Raw genomic sequence first — 21,433 nt, forward strand, 5'->3', positions numbered from 1 at the left:
TTCTGTCAGGAAACTCAGGAGAGCTCCCTGAAAAGCACCCAGTCTCCTCTGGGCACAGTAGTAAACTGAGGTCTGGAGGAGGGGCATAGAGGGAGGAGCCAGTGCACACCCAGATCTAAAGTCTTTCTTAAAGTGCCCATGTCTCCTGCGGAGCCCGTCTATCCCCCATGGTCCTTACGGAGTCCCCAGCATCCTCTAGGACGTAAGAGAAAAATTATGCTGGCAGAAAAATCCAATTGAGTGATTAAACAGCTCCAGAGCTGCTCTGTAAGGCAAGTAAAAGGGTGTGGGCCCTGCAGCACTACCTGTAGTTTGCATTGTGCATTGGAAGCCTAGTTTGCTGTCTGTTTCCACTTCTTTTTTCTTGATCCCCTCCCGTCTATACCCTTGTGCACTATCCTGACTTCTCCTCCCGTCTGCTTACTCTGTGCCTTCCAATGCACAATGCAAACTACAGGTAGTGCTGCAGGGCCCACACCCTTTTACTTGCCTTACAGAGCAGCTCTTGAGCTGTTACAGTGCCCAGCTGCTGCAAGAAATCAGCGTGAATGCTTCAGGGGCTGGGGCATGGCCAACATGAGCCCCACACCGAAGGAGGGTGGGGGTGTTTAATGCGAACTAGGGGTCTTGCACAATGCGAACTACAGGTAGTGCTGCAGGGCCCACACCCTTTTACTTGCCTTACAGAGCAGCTCTGGAGCTGTTACAGTGCCCAGCTGCTGCAAGAAATCAGCTTGAATCCTTCAGGGGCTGGGGCATAGCCAACATGAGCCCCACACCGACAGAGGGTGGAGGTGTTTAATGCGAACTAGGGGTCATCCAAGTGCCGCAAAAGGCCGCCATGCCCTGCACGCCCCTTTTCTCTTTTCATATGCAGACGAGGGTTGAAGCCAACTTTGACCCACTGCTTGGATGACATCGCCATATGCAAATCCATCTGCTGCAGGCCTTCCCCCAGGAATGCTTGCACTAGTTGTTGCATTTGGTTTGTTGTTTGGGGGTGCTTCAGTATTAGGCAGCCTTCTGCCCTCCCATGTTCATCTGAAAATATGTGTTCTCCCTGCAGTTGTTGTCCCCAGATGAGAGTTCCCTTGTGCTGCCTCAGTTGAATCTCCTTTACTTGACAGAGATGTGCCTGAGCAGCGGCCCTCCCCAGCCCTATCCCAAATCATACTTATTTTGCATAGGAGATACCATGGTCATGAAGACTGTTCTCCCAGGGTGCGGTTCATTCATTGCATTCTGGGTATGCTGACCCCTGTGATTTCCCCAAATGTGGGAAACTCGACTGCATTATTTAATGCGAACTAGGGGTCATCCAAGCACCGCAAAAGGCCGCCATGCCCTGCATACCCCTTTTCTCTTTTCATAAGCAGACGAGGTTTGAAGCCAACCTTGACCCACTGCTTGGATGACATCACTTGCTGCCTTTCCAATGAAGCAAGTTTAATTTAATAATAGGTGAAAAACCATCCCTACAAAGGTGTTAATAAGATACTTGGCTTTGTGGACACTTTTCAGAGCACAAATTTGTTAGCATAAAAATAAAGCCAGAAAATGAAGAGCTGTTTAATCACTCAATTGGATTTTTCTGCCAGCATATTTCTTTTTCTCTGCAACCCACTGCTAAATTGTGCTTCGTGGCTGTTTTTTTTATAAAATCACTTAATCAAATCTAACTCTGATTACATCAGAGAAGGCCAGGTACCCTACACCATAACAGGGGTTTTCGAAATTTTGACTTGTCTACTTAAAGATCACCAAAATCTGATAACAAGGTCAATTACGTCCCTAGGTGGGATTGAACCACCAACCTTTTGGTTAACAACTGAACACGCTAACTGTTTGTGCCTCAGAGACACTTTGCGAAAGTACATACTGACAAAGGCTAATAAGCATTCATCTAGAACGTTTCCTAGAAAAACTTTAAAAAGTCAATAATCTGGAGAGTTTTTGTAAGATGTTTCTTCCATCAACCAATGAAGAAACACATTGGTACTTTCCCATGATGAGTGAGTGCTTCAGGATCTCTTGCACTTACATGTGCAGCAGAGTACTGTAATGGAAGCATGCTGGGTCCATAACCCAGAGGTAGGCAGATTGAAACTATCCTCTGCTATATGCATTGTTTTTTGTTAATTAAAGTAATCCAAAACTGGGATTGATATTTTTGCTCTTTTATTTTTACTTAAAGTACAATAACTTTTACCATTTTAATTTGTTTTAATAGTATATTGACAGTATTGTTTTCTTTCAAAAATCCACTTAATTTTCTTTACCCTATTATTAAAATGGTAATTGACAAAAACAAACTACATTGTCACCAGAAGAGCAGTACAAAATATACAAGTGATATATTAAAATCATCTTTCCAGCTTTAATTTCAATGATGCCTTGGTGCAACAATTTTGTGAGAAACATCTTCACCCATAAAGAAAGATTTTCTTAATTCCTTACCTGTGTGCTGATTAGATATCACCTTGTTTTCACATTAAACAGACTTCCCCATGAGGAAGCAGCAAGGATGCAGTGACGTTTATGTTTCCTGGTGTCAACCTGTATTATTTCAGTAGACATTGAAATGAGGATGCATCTTGCTTCCTTTCCAATGAAGCAAGTTTAATTCAGTAATAGGTGGATAATCATTCCTACAAAGGTGTTAATCAGAGACTTGGCTTTGTGGACACTTTTCAGAGAGCAAATTTGTTAGCATAAACATAAAATCAGAAAATGAAGAGCTGTTTAATCACTCAATTGGACTTTTCTGCCAGCATAATTTTTTTTCTCTGCAACCCACTGCTAAATTGTGCTTCCTAGCTGTTTTTTATAAAATCACTTAATCAAATCTAACTCTGATTACATCAGAGAAGGCCGGGTACCCTACACCATAAGAGGGGGTTTGAAATTTTGACTTGTCTACTTAAAGATCACCAAAATCTGATAACAAGGTCAATTACGTCCCTGGGTGGGATTGAATCACCAACCTTTAGGTTAATAGCCATACACACTGACTGATTGCGCCACAGCGACACTTTGCAAAAGTACATACTGACAAAGGCTAATAAGCATTCATCTAGAACGTTTCCTAGAAAAACTTTAAAAAGTCAATAATCTGGAGAATTTTTGTAAGAAACACATTGGTACTTTCCCATGATGAGTGAGTGCTTCAGGATCTCTTGCACTTACATGGGCTATTAACCAAAAGGTTCCCACCCAGTGATGTAATTGACCTTGTGATCAGATTTTGGTGATCTTTAAGTAGACAAGTCAAAATTTCAAACCCCCTCTTATGGTGTAGGGTACCTGGCCTTCTCTGACGTAATCAGAGTTAGATTTAATTAAGGTGCGCAAGGACATAGAAGGGAGCGGTTTAAGAAAAGAGAAGTGGAAACAGACAGCAAACTAGGCTGGAGAGAGACCTGAGACAAAGAGATCTGAATTATACGAGAGCCGACCAGGGGAAACACAAATTATGCAGTCAAGTTTCCCACATTTGGGGAAATCGCAGGAGCAGCACACCCAGAGTGCAATGGGTGAGCCTTGCCCTGGGAGAAGCACCTTCATGATCATAGTATCTCACCTGGCAGGTAAGTAGGAGTTGGGCTAGTGCTGGGGAGGGTCGCTGCTCGGGTACGCCCCTGTCAAGTGAAGGAGATCCAACTGAGGCAGCACAAGGGAACTCTCGAAAGAAGAACAAGGCTAGAGGAAGATCTGAGACAAAGAAATCTGACTTTTACCAGAGCTGACCAGAGGAAAGCACAAACACAGTCCCCCACTACAACCAGGAAACATTAACGCCACTGCATCCTTGCTGCTTTCTCATGTGGAAGTCTATTTAATGTGAAAACAAGGTGCTATCTAATTAGCACACAGAAAAGAAAATTAAGTGAATTTTTGAAAGAAAACAATACTGTCAATATACTATTAAAACAAATTAAAATGGTAAAAGTTATTGTACTTTAAGTAAAAATAAAAGAGCAAAAATGTCAATCCCAGTTTTGGATTACTTTAATTAACAAAAAAAATGCATATAGCAGAGGATAGTTTCAATCTGCCTACCTCTGGGTTATGGACCCAGCATGCTTCCATTACAGTACTCTGCTGCACATGTAAGTGCAAGAGATCCTGAAGCACTCACTCATCATGGGAAAGTACCAATGTGTTTCTTCATTGGTTGATGGAAGAAACATCTTACAAAAACTCTCCACATTATTGACTTTTTAAAATGTTTCTAGGAAACGTTCTAGATGAATGCTTATTAGCCTTTTTCAGTATATGCTTTTGCAAAGTGTCGCTGTGGCGCAATCAGTTAGTGTGTAAGGCTATTAACCAAAAAGTTGGTGGTTCAATCCCACCCAGGGACGTAATTGACCTTGTTATCAGATTTTGGTGATCTTTATGTAGACAAGTAAAAATTTCAAACCCCCTCTTATGGTGTAGGGTACCTGGCCTTCTCTGATGTAATCAGAGTTAGATTTGATTCAGTGATTTTATAAAAAACAGCTAGGAAGCACAATTTAGCAGTGGGTTGCAGAGAAAAAGAAATATGCTGGCAAAAAAATCCAATTGAGTGATTAAACAGCTCTTCATTTTCTGGCTTTATTTTTATGCTAACAAATTTGTTCTGTGAAAAGTGTCCACAAAGCCAAGTCTCTGATTAACACCTTTGTAGGGATGGTTTTTCACCTATTACTAAATTAAACTTGCTTCATTGGAAAGGCAGCAAGATGCATCCTCATTTCAATATCTACAGAAATAATACAGGTTGACACCAGGAAACATTAACGCCACTGCAAACTTGCTGCTTTCTCATGTGGAAGTCTGTTTAATGTGAAAACAAGGTGATATCTAATTAGCACACAGGTAAGGAATTAAGAAAATCTTTATTTAAGGGTGAAGATGTTTCTCACAAAATCGTTGCCCCAATGCATCATTGAAATTCAAGCTGGAAAGATGATTTTAATATATCACTTGTACATTTTGTATTGCTCTTCTGGTGACAATGTAGTTTGTTTTTGTCAATTACCATTTTAATAATCGGGTAAAGAAAATTAAGTGGATTTTTGAAAGAAAACAATACTGTCAATATACTATTAAAACAAATTAAAATGGTAAAAGTTATTGTACTTTAAGTAAAAATAAAAGAGCAAAAATATCAATCCCAGTTTTGGATTACTTTAATTAACAAAAAAAAATGCATATAGCAGAGGATAGTTTCAATCTGCCTACCTCTGGGTTATGGACCCAGCATGCTTCCATTACAGTACTCTGCTGCACATGTAAGTGCAAGAGGTCCTGAAGCACTCACTTATCATGGGAAAGTACCAATGTGTTTCTTCATTGGTTGATGGAAGAAACATCTTACAAAAACTCTCCACATTATTGACTTTTTAAAATGTTTCTAGGAAGCGTTCTAGATGAATGCTTATTAGCCTTTGTCAGTATGTACTTTTGCAAAGTGTCGCTGTGGCGCAATCAGTTAGTGTGTATGGTTATTAACCAAAAGGTTGGTGGTTCAATCCCACCCAGGGACGTAATTGACCTTGTTATCAGATTTTGGTGATCTTTAAGTAGACAAGTCAAAATTTCAAACCCCCTGTTATGGTGTAGGGTACCTGGCCTTCTCTGATGTAATCAGAGTTAGATTTGATTCAGTGATTTTATAAAAACAGCTAGGAAGCACAATTTAGCAGTGGGTTGCAGAGAAAAAGAAATATGCTGGCAAAAAAATCCAATTGAGTGATTAAACAGCTCTTCATTTTCTGGCTTTATTTTTATGCTAACAAATTTGTTCTCTGAAAAGTGTCCACAAAGCCAAGTCTCTGATTAACACCTTTGTAGGGATGGTTTTTCACCTATTACTAAATTAAACTTGCTTCATTGGAAAGGCAGCAAGATGCATCCTCATTTCAATGTCTACTGAAATAATACAGGTTGACACCAGGAAACATTAACGCCACTGCATCCTTGCTGCTTTCGCATGTTGAAGTCTGTTTAATGTGAAAACAAGGTGATATCTAATTAGCACACAGGTAAGGAATTAAGAAAATCTTTATTCAAGGGTGAAGGTGTTTCTCACAAAATCGTTACCCCAATGCATCATTGAAATTCAAGCTGGAAAGATGATTTTAATATATCACTTGTACATTTTGTATTGCTCTTCTGGTGACAATGTAGTTTGTTTTTGTCAATTACCATTTTAATAATAGGGTAAAGAAAATTAAGTGGATTTTTGAAAGAAAACAATACTGTCAATATACTATTAAAACAAATTAAAAAGGTAAAAGTTATTGCACTTTAAGTAAAAATAAAAGAGCAAAAATATCAATCCCAGTTTTGGATTACTTTAATTAACAAAAAAAAATGCATATAGCAGAGGATAGTTTCAATCTGCCTACCTCTGGGTTATGGGCCCAGCATTTTTCCATTGCAGTACTCTGCTGCACATGTAAGTGCAAGAGATCCTGAAGCACTCACTCATCATGGGAAAGTACCAATGTGTTTCTTCGTTGGTTGATGGAAGAAACATCTTACAAAAACTCTCCAGATTATTGACTTTTTAAAGTTTTTCTAGGAAACGTTCTAGATGAATGCTTATTAGCCTTTGTCAGTATGTACGTTTGTAAAGTGTCTCTGTGGCGCAATCTGTTGGTGTGTTTGGTTATTAATCACAGGGTTGGTGGTTCAATCCCACGCAGGGATGTAATTGACCTTGTTATCAGATTTTGGTGATCTTTAAGTAGACAAGTCAAAATTTCAAACCCCCTTCTTATGGTGTAGGGTACCTGGCCTACTCTGATGTAATCAGAGTTAGATTTGAATCAGTGATTTTATAAAAAAAACAGCTAGGAAGCACAATTTAGCAGTGGGTTGCAGAGAAAAAGAAATATGCTGGCAGAAAAATCCAATTGAGTGATTAAACAGCTCTTCATTTTCTGGCTTTATTTTTATGCTAACGAATTTGTTCTCTGAAAAGTGTCCACAAAGCCAAGTATCTGATTAACATATTTGTAGGGATGGTTTTTCACCTATTACTAAATTAAACTTGCTTCATTGGAAAGGCAGCAAGATGCATCCTCATTTCAATATCTACTGAAATAATACAGGTTGACACCAGGAAACATTAACGCCACTGCATCCTTGCTGCTTTCTCATGTGGAAGTCTGTTTAATGTGAAAACAAGGTGATATCTAATTAGCACACAGGTAAGGAATTAAGAAAATCTTTATTTAAGGGTGAAGATGTTTCTCACAAAATCGTTGCCCCAATGCATCATTGAAATTCAAGCTGGAAAGATGATTTTAATATATCACTTGTACATTTTGTATTGCTCTTCTGGTGACAATGTAGTTTGTTTTTGTCAATTACCATTTTAATAATCGGGTAAAGAAAATTAATAGGATTTTTGAAAGAAAACAATACTGTCAATATACTATTAAAACAAATTAAAATGGTAAAAGTTATTGTACTTTAAGTAAAAATAAAAGCTAAAATATCAATCCCAGTTTTGGATTACTTTAATGAACAAAAAAAAAATGCATATAGCAAAGGATAGTTTCAATCTGCCTACCTCTGGGTTATGGGCCCAGCATGCTTCCATTGCAGTACTCTGCTGCACATGTAAGTGCAAGAGATCCTGAAGCACTCACTCATCATGCGAAAGTACCAATGTGTTTCTTCATTGGTTGCTGGAAGAAACATCTTACAAAAACTCTCCAGATTATTGACTTTTTAAAGTTTTTCTAGGAAACGTTCTAGATGAATGCTTATTAGTCTTTGTCAGTATGTACTTTTCGCAAAGTGTCTCTGTGGCGCAATCGGTTAGTGTGTTCAGCTATTAATCAAAAGGTTGGTGGTTCAATCCCATCCAGGGACGTAATTGACCTTGTGATCAGATTTTGGTAATATTTAAGTAGACAAGTCAAAATTGCAAACCCCCTCTTATGGTGTAGGGTACCTGGCCTTCTCTGATGTAATCAGAGTTAGATTTGATTAAGTGATTTTATAAAAAAACAGCTAGGAAGCACAATTTAGCAGTGGGTTGCAGAGAAAAAGAAAAATGCTGGCAGAAAAATCCAATTAAGTGATTAAACAGCTCTTCATTTTCTGGCTTTATTTTTATGATTACAAATTTGTTCTCTGAAAAGTGTCCACAAAGCCAAGTATCTGATTAACATCTTTGTAGGGATGGTTTTTCACCTATTACTAAATTAAACTTGCTTCATTGGAAAGGCAGCAAGATGCATCCTCATTTCAATATCTACGGAAATAATACAGGTTGACACCAGGAAACATTAACGCCACTGCATCTTTGCTGTTTTCTCATGTGGAAGTCTGTTTAATGTGAAAACAAGGTGATATCTAATTAGCACACAGGTAAGGAATTAAGAAAATCTTTATTTAAGGGTGAAGATGTTTCTCACAAAATCGTTGCCCCAATGCATCATTGGAATTCAAGCTGGAAAGATGATTTTAATATATCACTTGTACATTTTGTATTGCTCTTCTGGTGACAATGTAGTTTGTTTTTGTCAATTACCATTTTAATAATCGGGTAAAGAAAATTAAGTGGATTTTTGAAAGAAAACAATACTGTCAATATACTCTTAAAACAAATTAAAATGGTAAAAGTTATTGTACTTTAAGTAAAAATAAAAGAGCAAAAATATCAATCCCAGTTTTGGATTACTTTAATTAACAAAAAAAAATGCATATAGCAGAGGATAGTTTCAATCTGCCTACCTCTGGGTTATGGACCCAGCATGCTTCCATTACAGTACTCTGCTGCACATGTAAGTGCAAGAGGTCCTGAAGCACTCACTTATCATGGGAAAGTACCAATGTGTTTCTTCATTGGTTGATGGAAGAAACATCTTACAAAAACTCTCCACATTATTGACTTTTTAAAATGTTTCTAGGAATCGTTCTAGATGAATGCTTATTAGCCTTTGTCAGTATGTACTTTTGCAAAGTGTAGCTGTGGCGCAATCAGTTAGTGTGTAAGGCTATTAACCAAAAGGTTGGTTGTTCAATCCCACCCAGGGACTTAATTGACCTTGTTATCAGATTTTGGTGATCTTTAAGTAGACAAGTCAAAATTTCAAACCCCCTGTTATGGTGTAGGGTACCTGGCCTTCTCTGATGTAATCAGAGTTAGATTTGATTCAGTGATTTTATAAAAACAGCTAGGAAGCACAATTTGGCAGTGGGTTGCAGAGAAAAAGAAATATGCTGGCAGAAAAATCCAATTGAGTGATTAAACAGCTCTTCATTTTCTGGCTTTATTTTTATACTAACTAATTTGTTCTCTGAAAAGTGTCCACAAAGCCAAGTATCTGATTAACATATTTGTAGGGATGGTTTTTCACCTATTACTAAATTAAACTTGCTTCATTGGAAAGGCAGCAAGATGCATCCTCATTTCAATATCTACTGAAATAATACAGGTTGATACCAGGAAACATTAACGCCACTGCATCCTTGCTGCTTTCTCATGTGGAAGTCTGTTTAATGTGAAAACAAGGTGATATCTAATTAGCACACAGGTAAGGAATTAAGAAAATCTTTATTTAAGGGTGAAGATGTTTCTCACAAAATCGTTGCCCCAATGCATCATTGAAATTCAAGCTGGAAAGATGATTTTAATATATCACTTGTACATTTTGTATTGCTCTTATGGTGACAATGTAGTTTGTATTTGTCAATTACCATTTTAATAATAGGGTAAAGAAAATTAAGTGGATTTTTGAAAGAAAACAATACTGTCAATATACTATTAAAACAAATTAAAATGGTAAAAGTTATTGTACTTTAAGTAAAAATAAAAGCTAAAATATCAATCCCAGTTTTGGATTACTTTAATGAACAAAACAAAAAATTCATATAGCAAAGGATAGTTTCAATCTGCCTACCTCTGGGTTATGGGCCCAGCATGCTTCCATTGCAGTACTCTGCTGCACATGTAAGTGCAAGAGATCCTGAAGCACTCACTCATCATGCGAAAGTACCAATGTGTTTCTTCATTGGTTGCTGGAAGAAACATCTTACAAAAACTCTCCAGATTATTGACTTTTTAAAGTTTTTCTAGGAAACGTTCTAGATGAATGCTTATTAGTCTTTGTCAGTATGTACTTTTCGCAAAGTGTCTCTGTGGCGCAATCGGTTAGTGTGTTCAGCTATTAATCAAAAGGTTGGTGGTTCAATCCCATCCAGGGACGTAATTGACCTTGTGATCAGATTTTGGTAATATTTAAGTAGACAAGTCAAAATTGCAAACCCCCTCTTATGGTGTAGGGTACCTGGCCTTCTCTGATGTAATCAGAGTTAGATTTGATTAAGTGATTTTATAAAAAAACAGCTAGGAAGCACAATTTAGCAGTGGGTTGCAGAGAAAAAGAAAAATGCTGGCAGAAAAATCCAATAAAGTGATTAAACAGCTCTTCATTTTCTGGCTTTATTTTTATGATTACAAATTTGTTCTCTGAAAAGTGTCCACAAAGCCAAGTATCTGATTAACATCTTTGTAGGGATGGTTTTTCACCTATTACTAAATTAAACTTGCTTCATTGGAAAGGCAGCAAGATGCATCCTCATTTCAATATCTACGGAAATAATACAGGTTGACACCAGGAAACATTAACGCCACTGCATCTTTGCTGTTTTCTCATGTGGAAGTCTGTTTAATGTGAAAACAAGGTGATATCTAATTAGCACACAGGTAAGGAATTAAGAAAATCTTTATTTAAGGGTGAAGATGTTTCTCACAAAATCGTTGCCCCAATGCATCATTGAAATTCAAGCTGGAAAGATGATTTTAATATATCACTTGTACATTTTGTATTGCTCTTCTGGTGACAATGTAGTTTGTTTTTGTCAATTACCATTTTAATAATCGGGTAAAGAAAATTAAGTGGATTTTTGAAAGAAAACAATACTGTCAATATACTCTTAAAACAAATTAAAATGGTAAAAGTTATTGTACTTTAAGTAAAAATAAAAGAGCAAAAATATCAATCCCAGTTTTGGATTACTTTAATTAACAAAAAAAAATGCATATAGCAGAGGATAGTTTCAATCTGCCTACCTCTGGGTTATGGACCCAGCATGCTTCCATTACAGTACTCTGCTGCACATGTAAGTGCAAGAGGTCCTGAAGCACTCACTTATCATGGGAAAGTACCAATGTGTTTCTTCATTGGTTGATGGAAGAAACATCTTACAAAAACTCTCCACATTATTGACTTTTTAAAATGTTTCTAGGAATCGTTCTAGATGAATGCTTATTAGCCTTTGTCAGTATGTACTTTTGCAAAGTGTAGCTGTGGCGCAATCAGTTAGTGTGTAAGGCTATTAACCAAAAGGTTGGTTGTTCAATCCCACCCAGGGACTTAATTGACCTTGTTATCAGATTTTGGTGATCTTTAAGTAGACAAGTCAAAATTTCAAACCCCCTGTTATGGTGTAGGGTACCTGGCCTTCTCTGATGTAATCAGAGTTAGATTTGATTCAGTGATTTTATAAAAACAGCTAGGAAGCACAATTTGGCAGTGGGTTGCAGAGAAAAAGAAATATGCTGGCAGAAAAATCCAATTGAGTGATTAAACAGCTCTTCATTTTCTGGCTTTATTTTTATACTAACTAATTTGTTCTCTGAAAAGTGTCCACAAAGCCAAGTATCTGATTAACATATTTGTAGGGATGGTTTTTCACCTATTACTAAATTAAACTTGCTTCATTGGAAAGGCAGCAAGATGCATCCTCATTTCAATATCTACTGAAATAATACAGGTTGATACCAGGAAACATTAACGCCACTGCATCCTTGCTGCTTTCTCATGTGGAAGTCTGTTTAATGTGAAAACAAGGTGATATCTAATTAGCACACAGGTAAGGAATTAAGAAAATCTTTATTTAAGGGTGAAGATGTTTCTCACAAAATCGTTGCCCCAATGCATCATTGAAATTCAAGCTGGAAAGATGATTTTAATATATCACTTGTACATTTTGTATTGCTCTTATGGTGACAATGTAGTTTGTATTTGTCAATTACCATTTTAATAATAGGGTAAAGAAAATTAAGTGGATTTTTGAAAGAAAACAATACTGTCAATATACTATTAAAACAAATTAAAATGGTAAAAGTTATTGTACTTTAAGTAAAAATAAAAGCTAAAATATCAATCCCAGTTTTGGATTACTTTAATGAACAAAAAAAAAAATTCATATAGCAAAGGATAGTTTCAATCTGCCTACCTCTGGGTTATGGGCCCAGCATGCTTCCATTGCAGTACTCTGCTGCACATGTAAGTGCAAGAGATCCTGAAGCACTCACTCATCATGCGAAAGTACCAATGTGTTTCTTCATTGGTTGCTGGAAGAAACATCTTACAAAAACTCTCCAGATTATTGACTTTTTAAAGTTTTTCTAGGAAACGTTCTAGATGAATGCTTATTAGTCTTTGTCAGTATGTGCTTTTTGCAAAGTGTCGCTGTGGCGCAATCAGTTAGTGTGTAAGGCTGTTAACCAAAAGGTTGGTGGTTCAATCCCACCCAGGGACTTAATTGACCTTGTTATCAGATTTTGGTGATATTTAAGTAGACAAGTCAAAATTGCAAACCCCCTCTTATGGTATAGGGTACCTGGCCTTCTCTGATGTAATCAGAGTTAGATTTGATTAAGTGATTTTATAAAAAAACAGCTAGGAAGCACAATTTAGCAGTGGGTTGCAGAGAAAAAGAAAAATGCTGGCAGAAAAATCCAATTGAGTGATTAAACAGCTCTTCATTTTCTGGCTTTATTTTTATGATTACAAATTTGTTCTCTGAAAAGTGTCCACAAAGCCAAGTATCTGATTAACATCTTTGTAGGGATGGTTTTTCACCTATTACTAAATTAAACTTGCTTCATTGGAAAGGCAGCAAGATGCATCCTCATTTCAATATCTACGGAAATAATACAGGTTGACACCAGGAAACATTAACGCCACTGCATCTTTGCTGTTTTCTCATGTGGAAGTCTGTTTAATGTGAAAACAAGGTGATATCTAATTAGCACACAGGTAAGGAATTAAGAAAATCTTTATTTAAGGGTGAAGATGTTTCTCACAAAATCGTTGCCCCAATGCATCATTGAAATTCAAGCTGGAAAGATGATTTTAATATATCACTTGTACATTTTGTATTGCTCTTCTGGTGACAATGTAGTTTGTTTTTGTCAATTACCATTTTAATAATCGGGTAAAGAAAATTAATTGGATTTTTGAAAGAAAACAATACTGTCAATATACTATTAAAACAAATTAAAATGGTAAAAGTTATTGTACTTTAAGTAAAAATAAAAGAGCAAAAATATCAATCCCAGTTTTGGATTACTTTAATTAACAAAAAAAAATGCATATAGCAGAGGATAGTTTCAATCTGCCTACCTCTGGGTTATGGACCCAGCATGCTTCCATTACAGTACTCTGCTGCACATGTAAGTGCAAAAGATCCTGAAGCACTCACTCATCATGGGAAAGTACCAATGTGTTTCTTCATTGGTTGATGGAAGAAACATCTTACAAAAACTCTCCACATTATTGACTTTTTAAAATGTTTCTAGGAATCGTTCTAGATGAATGCTTATTAGCCTTTGTCAGTATGTACTTCTGCAAAGTGTCGCTGTGGCGCAATCAGTTAGTGTGTAAGGCTGTTAACCAAAAGGTTGGTGGTTCAATCCCACCCAGGGACTTAATTGACCTTGTTATTAGATTTTGGTGATCTTTAAGTAGACAAGTCAAAATTTCAAACCCCCTGTTATGGTGTAGGGTACCTGGCCTTCTCTGATGTAATCAGAGTTAGATTTGATTCAGTGATTTTATAAAAACAGCTAGGAAGCACAATTTAGCAGTGGGTTGCAGAGAAAAAGAAATATGCTGGCAGAAAAATCCAATTGAGTGATTAAACAGCTCTTCATTTTCTGGCTTTATTTTTATGCTAACAAATTTGTGCTCTGAAAAGTGTCCACAAAGCCAAGTATCTGATTAACACCTTTGTAGGGATGGTTTTTCACCTATTATTAAATTAAACTTGCTTCATTGGAAAGGCAGCAAGTGATGTCATCCAAGCAGTGGGTCAAAGTTGGCTTCAAACCTCGTCTGCTTATGAAAAGAGAAAAGGGGTATGCAGGGCATGGCGGCCTTTTGCGGTGCTTGGATGACCCCTAGTTCGCATTAAATAATGCAGTCGAGTTTCCCACATTTGGGGAAATCACAGGGGTCAGCATACCCAGAATGCAATGAATGAACTGCACCCTGGGAGAACAGTCTTCATGACCATGGTATCTCCTATGCAAAATAAGTATGATTTGGGATAGGGCTGGGGAGGGCCGCTGCTCAGGCACATCTCTGTCAAGTAAAGGAGATTCAACTGAGGCAGCACAAGGGAACTCTCATCTGGGGACAACACCTGCAGGGAGAACACATATTTTCAGATGAACATGGGAGGGCAGAAGGCTGCCTAATACTGAAGCACCCTCAAACAACAAACCAAATGCAACAACTAGTGCAAGTATTCCTGGGGGAAGGCCTGCAGCAGATGGATTTGCATATGGCGATGTCATCCAAGCAGTGGGTCAAAGTTGGCTTCAACCCTCGTCTGCATATGAAAAGAGAAAAGGGGCGTGCAGGGCATGGCGGCCTTTTGCGGCACTTGGATGACCCCTAGTTCGCATTAAACACCTCCACCCTCCGTCGGTGTGGGGCTCATGTTGGCTATGCCCCAGCCCCTGAAGGATTCAAGCTGATTTCTTGCAGCAGCTGGGCACTGTAACAGCTCCAGAGCTGCTCTGTAAGGCAAGTAAAAGGGTGTGGGCCCTGCAGCACTACCTGGAGGGGGGAGGTGTTTAATGCGAACTAGGGGTCATCCAAGCACTGCAAAAGGCCGCCATGCCCTGCATGCCCCTTTTCTCTTTTCATATGCAGATGAGGGTTCCAGTCAACTTTGGCCCACTGCTTGGATAACATCACCGTATGCAAATCCGTCTTCTGCAGACCTTCCCCCAGGAATGCTTGTACTAGTTGTTGCATTTGGTTTGTTGTTTGGGGTGCTTCAGTATTAGGCAGCCTTCTGCTCTCCCATGTTCATCTGAAAATATGTGTTCTCCCTGCAGTTGTTGTCCCCAGATGAGAGTTCCCTTGTGCTGCCTCAGTTGAATCTCCTTAACTTGACAGAGATGTGCCTGAGCAGCGGCCCTCCCCAGCCCTATCCCAAATCATACTTATTTTGCATAGGAGATACCATGGTCATGAAGATTGTTCTCCCAGGGTGAGGTTCATTCATTGCATTCTGGGTATGCTGACCCCTGTGATTTCCCCAAATGTGGGAAACTCGACTGCATTATTTGTGGTAGTGGGGGACTGTGTTTGTGCTTTCCTCTGGTCAGCTCTGGTAAAAGTCAGATTTCTTTGTCTCAGATCTTCCTCTAGCCTTGTTCTTTTTTCGAGAGTTTCCTTGTGCTGCCTCAGTTGGATCTCCTTCACTTGACAGGGGGGAGCCCGAGCAGCGACCCTCCCCAGCTCAAGCCCAACTCCTACTTACCTGCCAAGTGAGATACTATGATCAGGAAGGTGCTTCTCCCAGGGCAAGGCTCACCCATTGCACTCTGGGTGTGCTGCTCCTACGATTTCCCCAAATGTGGGACACTTGACTGCATAATTTGTGTTTCCTCTGGTCGGCTACTCGTATAATTCAGATCTCTTTGTCTCAGGTCTCTCTCCAGCCTAGTTTGCTGTCTGTTTCCACTTCTCTTTTCTTGAGCCCCTGCCTTCTATGCCCTTGTGCACTCTCCTGACTTCTCCTGTCTGCTTACTTTGTGCCTTCCAACGCACAATGCAAACTACAGGTAGTGCTGCAGGGCCAACACCCTTTTACTTGCCTTACAGAGCAGCTCTGGAGCTGTTACAGTGCCCAGCTGCTGCAAGAAATCAGCTTGAATGCTTCAGGGGCTGGGGCATAGCCAACATGAGCAGCAAGATGCAGCACTGGACTATTAGTAATGTACTGTTGTATGCTGAGCACCACAATGCAGCACAAGACAATGAGCAGTGATACTGAGCACTGATGAGGATACTACTGAGAACTGACACTGAGCAGGAGAGACACACTACTAGTATTACTGAGCAGCAATAAGTAACCACTGATACTGGGCACTGATATTGAGATTTCCACTGAGAGAACATAGCCACGTCCTCTCCGCTCTCTCTTCAATGCACGAGTAAAAATGGCGGCAACGCGCAGCTCTTTATATGGAATCCGAATCTCGCGAGAATCCGACAGCGGGATGATGACATTTTCCCTTGTTCAGGTTTTCCGAGTCAGGCGGGAACAACCGAGCCTGCCTCGGACCAGTGTAAACCACGTGGAGTTCGTAGGGAATTCGGTTCTCGGAGAACCGAACCCGCTCCTCTATATATACTATATTACTATGTTACTGTAGTATACAGAACACCACAATGCAATGAGCAGTGATAGTGAGCACTGATGAGGATACTAGAACTGACACTGAGCAGCAAGATGCAGCACTGGACTATTAGTAATGTACTGTAGTATGCTGAGCACCACAATGCAGCACAAGACAATGAGCAGTGATACTGAGCACTGATGAGGATACTACTGAGAACTGACACTGAGCAGGAGAGACACACTACTAGTATTACTGAGCAGCAATAAGTAACCACTGATACTGAGCACTGATATTGAGATTTCCACTGAGAGAACATAGCCACGTCCTCTCCGCTCTCTCTTCAATGCACGAGTAAAAATGGCAGCAACGCGCAGCTCTTTATATGGAATCCGAATCTCGCAAGAATCCGACAGCGGGATGATGACATTTTCCCTTGTTCAGGTTTTCCGAGTCAGGCGGGAACAACCGAGCCTGCCTCGGACCAGTGTAAACCACGTGGAGTTCGTGGGGAATTCGGTTCTCGGAGAACCGAACCCGCTCCTCTCTACCTTATACCCATCAATTTTTTTATTTTCAATCTAAGCCCCTGCAGTTTTCTGTAAGCATCTGCTTCGCTATGATGATCAACAAGTCACAAGGGCAAACACTCAGGGCTTGAGGCGTAGATCTTAGGACCAGCTGCTACAAGCATGGCAGAGGTGTCACTATCACTGGTGACACCCAGAGAGGTGGCGAGGGAGATTGTTATGCAGTGCGCGCAGATAAACAGCGCAATGGTAAAAAGGAGGCATGGTTTCATAGGTAGGGGCGTGGCCTGGTGGCCTGAATCTACATTTTGTTGCTCCGGGTGTCCCGGGGGTTGGGGGCTGCACCCGGGGACTAGTGTGTGAGCTGTGCTGGCTCCTGCACAGTGACAGGGCATGGCCACCCAGCATGACGCCTCCCTTCTTGACCATGCTGTAATTGCAGTCGCACTGCAGTTCAGCGTGATCATAAAAAATGGTGTAGGCTCCTGCTGGTGCAGGCTGTAGAGAAAAGCTGCTGTGACCACGCCCCCTGTGTCTCCTCCGTTGCAGACCCCATTTTGAAGCCTTGCCCCCGGACTAAGAGAAAAGTATGCCCTTGCGCACTATCCTGACTTCTCCTCCCGTCTGCTTAATTTGTGCCTTCCAACGCACAATGCGAACAACAGGTGGTGCTGCAGGGCCCACACCCTTTTTCTTGCCTTACAGAACAGCTCTGGAGCTGTTACAGTGCCCAGCTGCTGCAAGAAATCAGCTTGAATGCTTCAGGGGATGGGGCATGGCCAACATGAGCCCCACACCAAAGGAGGGTGGGGGTGTTTAATGCGAACTAGGGGTCATCCAAGCACTGCAAAAGGCCGCCATGCCCTGCATGCCCCTTTTCTCTTTTCATATGCAGATGAGGGTTCCAGTCAACTTTGGCCCACTGCTTGGATAACATCACCGTATGCAAATCCGTCTGCTGCAGACCTTCCCCCAGGAGTGCTTGTACTAGTTGTTGCATATGGTTTGATATTTGATGGTGCTTCAGTATTAGGCAGCCTTCCGCCCTCCCATGTTCATCTGAAAAGATGTGGTCTCCCTGCAGTTGTTGTCCCCAGATGAGAGTTCCCTTGTGCTGCCTCAGTTGAATCTCCTTTACTTGACAGAGATGTGCCTGAGCAGCGGCCCTCACCAGCCCTATCCCAAATCATACTTATTTTGCATAGGAGATACCATGGTCATGAAGATTGTTCTCCCAGGGTGAGGTTCATTCATTGCATTCTGGGTATGCTGACCCCTGTGATTTTCCCAAATGTGGGAAACTCGACTGCATTATTTGTGGTAGTGGGGGACTGTGTTTGTGCTTTCCTCTGGTCAGCTCTGGTAAAAGTCAGATTTCTTTGTCTCAGATCTTCCTCTTGCCTTGTTCTTCTTTCGAGAGTTCCCTGGTGCTGCCTCAGTTGGATCTCCTTCACTTCACAGGGGGGAACCCGAGCAGCGACCCTCCCCAGCTCTAGCCCAACTCCTACTTACCTGCCAGGTGAGATACTATGATCATGAAGGTGCTTCTCCCAGGGCAAGGCTCAACCATTGCACTCTGGGTGTGCTGCTCCTGCGATTTCCCCAAATGTGGGAAACTTGACTGCATAATTTGTGTTTCCCCTCGTCGGCTCTCGTATAATTCAGATCTCTTTGTCTCAGGTCTCTCTACAGCCTAGTTTGCTGTCTGTTTCCACTTCTCTTTTCTTGAGCCGCTCCCTTCTATGCCCTTGCGCACTATCCTGACTTCTCCCGTCTGCTTACTTCGTGCCTTCCAACGCACAATGCGAACTACAGGTAGTGCTGCAGGGCCCACACCCTTTTACTTGCCTTACAGAGTAGCTCTGGAGCAGTTACAGTGCCCAGCTGCTGCAAGAAATCAGCTTGAATGCTTCAGGGGCTGGGGCATAGCCAACATGAGCCCCACACCGAAGGAGGGTGGAGGTGTGTAATGCGAACTAGGGGTCATCCAAGCGCTGCAAAAGGCCGCCATGCCCTGCACGCCCCTTTTCTCTTTTCATATGCAGACGAGGGTTGAAGCCAACTTTGACCCACTGCTTGGATGACATCACCACATGCAAATCCATCTGCTGCAGGCCTTCCCCCAGGAATGCTTGCACTAGTTGTTGCATTTGGTTTGTTGTTTGGGGGTGCTTCAGCATTAGGCAGCCTTCTGCCCTCACATGTTCATCTGAAAATATGTGTTCTCCCTGCAGTTGTTGTCCCCAGATGAGAGTTCCCTTGTGCTGCCTCAGTTGAATCTCCTTTACTTGACAGAGATGTGCCTGAGCAGCGGCCCTCCCCAGCCCTATCCCAAATCATACTTATTTTGCATAGGCGATACCATGGTCATGAAGATTTTTCTCCCAGGGTGAGGTTCATTCATTGCATTCTGGGTATGCTGACCCCTGTGATTTCCCCAAATGTGGGAAACTCGACTGCATTATTTGTGGTAGTGGGGGACTGTGTTTGTGCTTTCCTCTGGTCAGCTCTGGAAAAAGTCTGATTTCTTTGTCTCAGATCTTCCTCTAGCCTTGTTCTTCTTTCGAGAGTTCCCTTGTGCTGCCTCAGTTGGATCTCTTTCACTTGACAGGGGGGTGCCCGAACAGCGGCATATGTTGAAGATACAATTTGTGAATTGCATTTAACACTATCTCCCTTTCCTGGGGAGAAGATGGTAGGGCCGATTTGAAAAACCGGCGAGGAGGCACCTCTTCGAATTTCAGCTTGTAACCCTGAGAAACAATTTCTATTGCCTAGGGATCCACCTGCGAATGAACCCAGATGTGGCTGAAAACTCGAAGACGTGCCCCCAACTGGGCGGACTCCTTTAGCGGAGCCCCAGCGTCATGCGGTGGATTTTGTAGAGGCCGGGGAGGACTTCTGTTCCTGGGAACTAGCTGTGTTGTGCAGCTTCTTCCCTCTGCCCTTACCTCTGGCAAGAAAGGACGCACCTCGTACTTTCTTGTTTCTCTGTGATCGAAAGGACTGCATTTGATAATGTGGTGCTTTCTTAGGCTGTGAGGGAATATAAGGCAAAAAATTTGATTTACCAGCTGTAGCTGTGGAGACTAGGTCCGAGAGACCTTCCCCAAACAATTCCTCACCCCTGTAAGGTAAAACCTCCATATGCCTTTTTGAGTCGGCATCACCTGTCCATTGCCGGGTCCATAGGACTCGTCTAGCAGAAATCGACATAGCGTTTATTCTAGAACCCAGTAGACTAATGTCACTTTGAGCATCTCTCATATATAGGACAGCATCTTTTATATGCCCTATGGTCAATAACATAGCATCCTTATCTAGGGTCTCAATCTCTGCTGATAAGGTATCTGTCCATGCTGCCACTGCGCTACAACCCCGGCCGACGCAATTACCGGTCTGAGTAAGGTACCAGAATGTGTGTAAATGGACTTTAGGGTAACCTCCTGCTTGCGGTCAGCAGGGTCCCTGATGGTAGCCGTATCCTGGGATGGCAGCGCTACCTTTTTGGATAAGCGTGTCAATGCTTTATCCACCCTAGGGGAGGATTCCCACCGTATCCTGTCCATTGGCGGGAAAGGATACGCCATAAGAATCCTTTTGGGAATCTGCAGCTTTTTGTCTGGAGATTCCCAAGCTTTTTCACATAATTCGTTCAACTCATGTGAGGGGGGAAAGGTTATCTCAGGTTTCTTTCCCTTATACATGTGTACCCTCGTGTCAGGGACAGGGGACTCTGTGATGTGCAAAACATCTTTTATTGCAATAATCATATATCGAATACATTTAGCCAATTTTGGCTGTAACTTTGCATCATCGTAGTCGACACTATGTCGGTATCTGTGTCAACTATTTGGGAAAGTGGGCGCTTTTGAGACCCCGAAGGTCCCTGCGACATAGGGACAGGCATGGGTTGACTCCCTGACTGTTCCCTAGCTTCAGCTTTGTCTAATCTCTTGTGTAATAAGTTTACATTAGCACTTAAAACATTCCACATATCCATCCAGTCAGGTGTCGGCGTTGTCGATGGAGACACCACATTAATTTGCTCCTGCTCCTCTCTAGGAGAGCCTTCTACCTCAGACATGTCGACACACGTGTACCGACACACCATACACTCAGGGAATCCTCTTATCTGAGGACAGTTCCCCAACAAGGCCCTTTGGAGAGACAGAGAGAGAGAGTATGCCAGCACACACCCCAGCGCTATATGACCCAGGAAAAAAACACAATAATTTTATGTTTACCCAGTAGCGCTGTATTTCCATATATATATGCGCCTAATTATGTGCCCCCCTCTTCTTTAAGACCCTCTTTCTACCGTGGTATAAGCAGGGGAGAGTCCGTGGAGCTTCCCCTCAGCGGTGCTGTGGAGAAAATGGCGCTGGTGAGTGCTGAGGGAGAAGCCCCACCCCCTCAGCGATGGGCTTCTGTCCCGCTCAAATATAGTAAAAAAATGGCGGGG

The 21,433-nt window shown here is 41.3% G+C and overlaps 5 non-coding genes and 3 pseudogenes across 5 annotated transcripts; 6 read left to right on the forward strand and 2 right to left on the reverse strand.

Moving 5' to 3' along the window:
- The first annotated feature begins 1,170 nt into the window (after window positions 1–1,170).
- Window positions 1,171–1,349, forward strand: LOC135007464 (U1 spliceosomal RNA; annotated as a pseudogene).
- A 2,083-nt stretch (window positions 1,350–3,432) lies between these two features.
- LOC135007252 (U1 spliceosomal RNA) lies at window positions 3,433–3,595 on the reverse strand. Its single transcript, XR_010207303.1, has one exon. It is a non-coding gene; the product is annotated as a U1 spliceosomal RNA (small nuclear RNA).
- Window positions 3,596–14,162: 10,567 nt separating this feature from the next.
- Window positions 14,163–14,341, reverse strand: LOC135006854 (U1 spliceosomal RNA; annotated as a pseudogene).
- A 911-nt stretch (window positions 14,342–15,252) lies between these two features.
- LOC135007090 (U1 spliceosomal RNA) lies at window positions 15,253–15,416 on the forward strand. Its single transcript, XR_010207146.1, has one exon. It is a non-coding gene; the product is annotated as a U1 spliceosomal RNA (small nuclear RNA).
- Window positions 15,417–15,568: 152 nt separating this feature from the next.
- LOC135007369 (U1 spliceosomal RNA) lies at window positions 15,569–15,732 on the forward strand. The gene has a single exon (XR_010207404.1). It is a non-coding gene; the product is annotated as a U1 spliceosomal RNA (small nuclear RNA).
- A 2,424-nt stretch (window positions 15,733–18,156) lies between these two features.
- On the forward strand, window positions 18,157–18,320 carry LOC135007296 (U1 spliceosomal RNA). Its single transcript, XR_010207340.1, has one exon. It is a non-coding gene; the product is annotated as a U1 spliceosomal RNA (small nuclear RNA).
- Window positions 18,321–18,472: 152 nt separating this feature from the next.
- On the forward strand, window positions 18,473–18,608 carry LOC135007374 (U1 spliceosomal RNA; annotated as a pseudogene).
- Window positions 18,609–19,306: 698 nt separating this feature from the next.
- LOC135007082 (U1 spliceosomal RNA) lies at window positions 19,307–19,470 on the forward strand. Its single transcript, XR_010207138.1, has one exon. It is a non-coding gene; the product is annotated as a U1 spliceosomal RNA (small nuclear RNA).
- The last annotated feature ends 1,963 nt before the right edge of the window (window positions 19,471–21,433 follow it).

The sequence above is a fragment of the Pseudophryne corroboree genome, unplaced genomic scaffold, assembly GCF_028390025.1.
Source record: "Pseudophryne corroboree isolate aPseCor3 unplaced genomic scaffold, aPseCor3.hap2 scaffold_218, whole genome shotgun sequence".
Classification (NCBI taxonomy): domain Eukaryota; kingdom Metazoa; phylum Chordata; class Amphibia; order Anura; family Myobatrachidae; genus Pseudophryne; species Pseudophryne corroboree.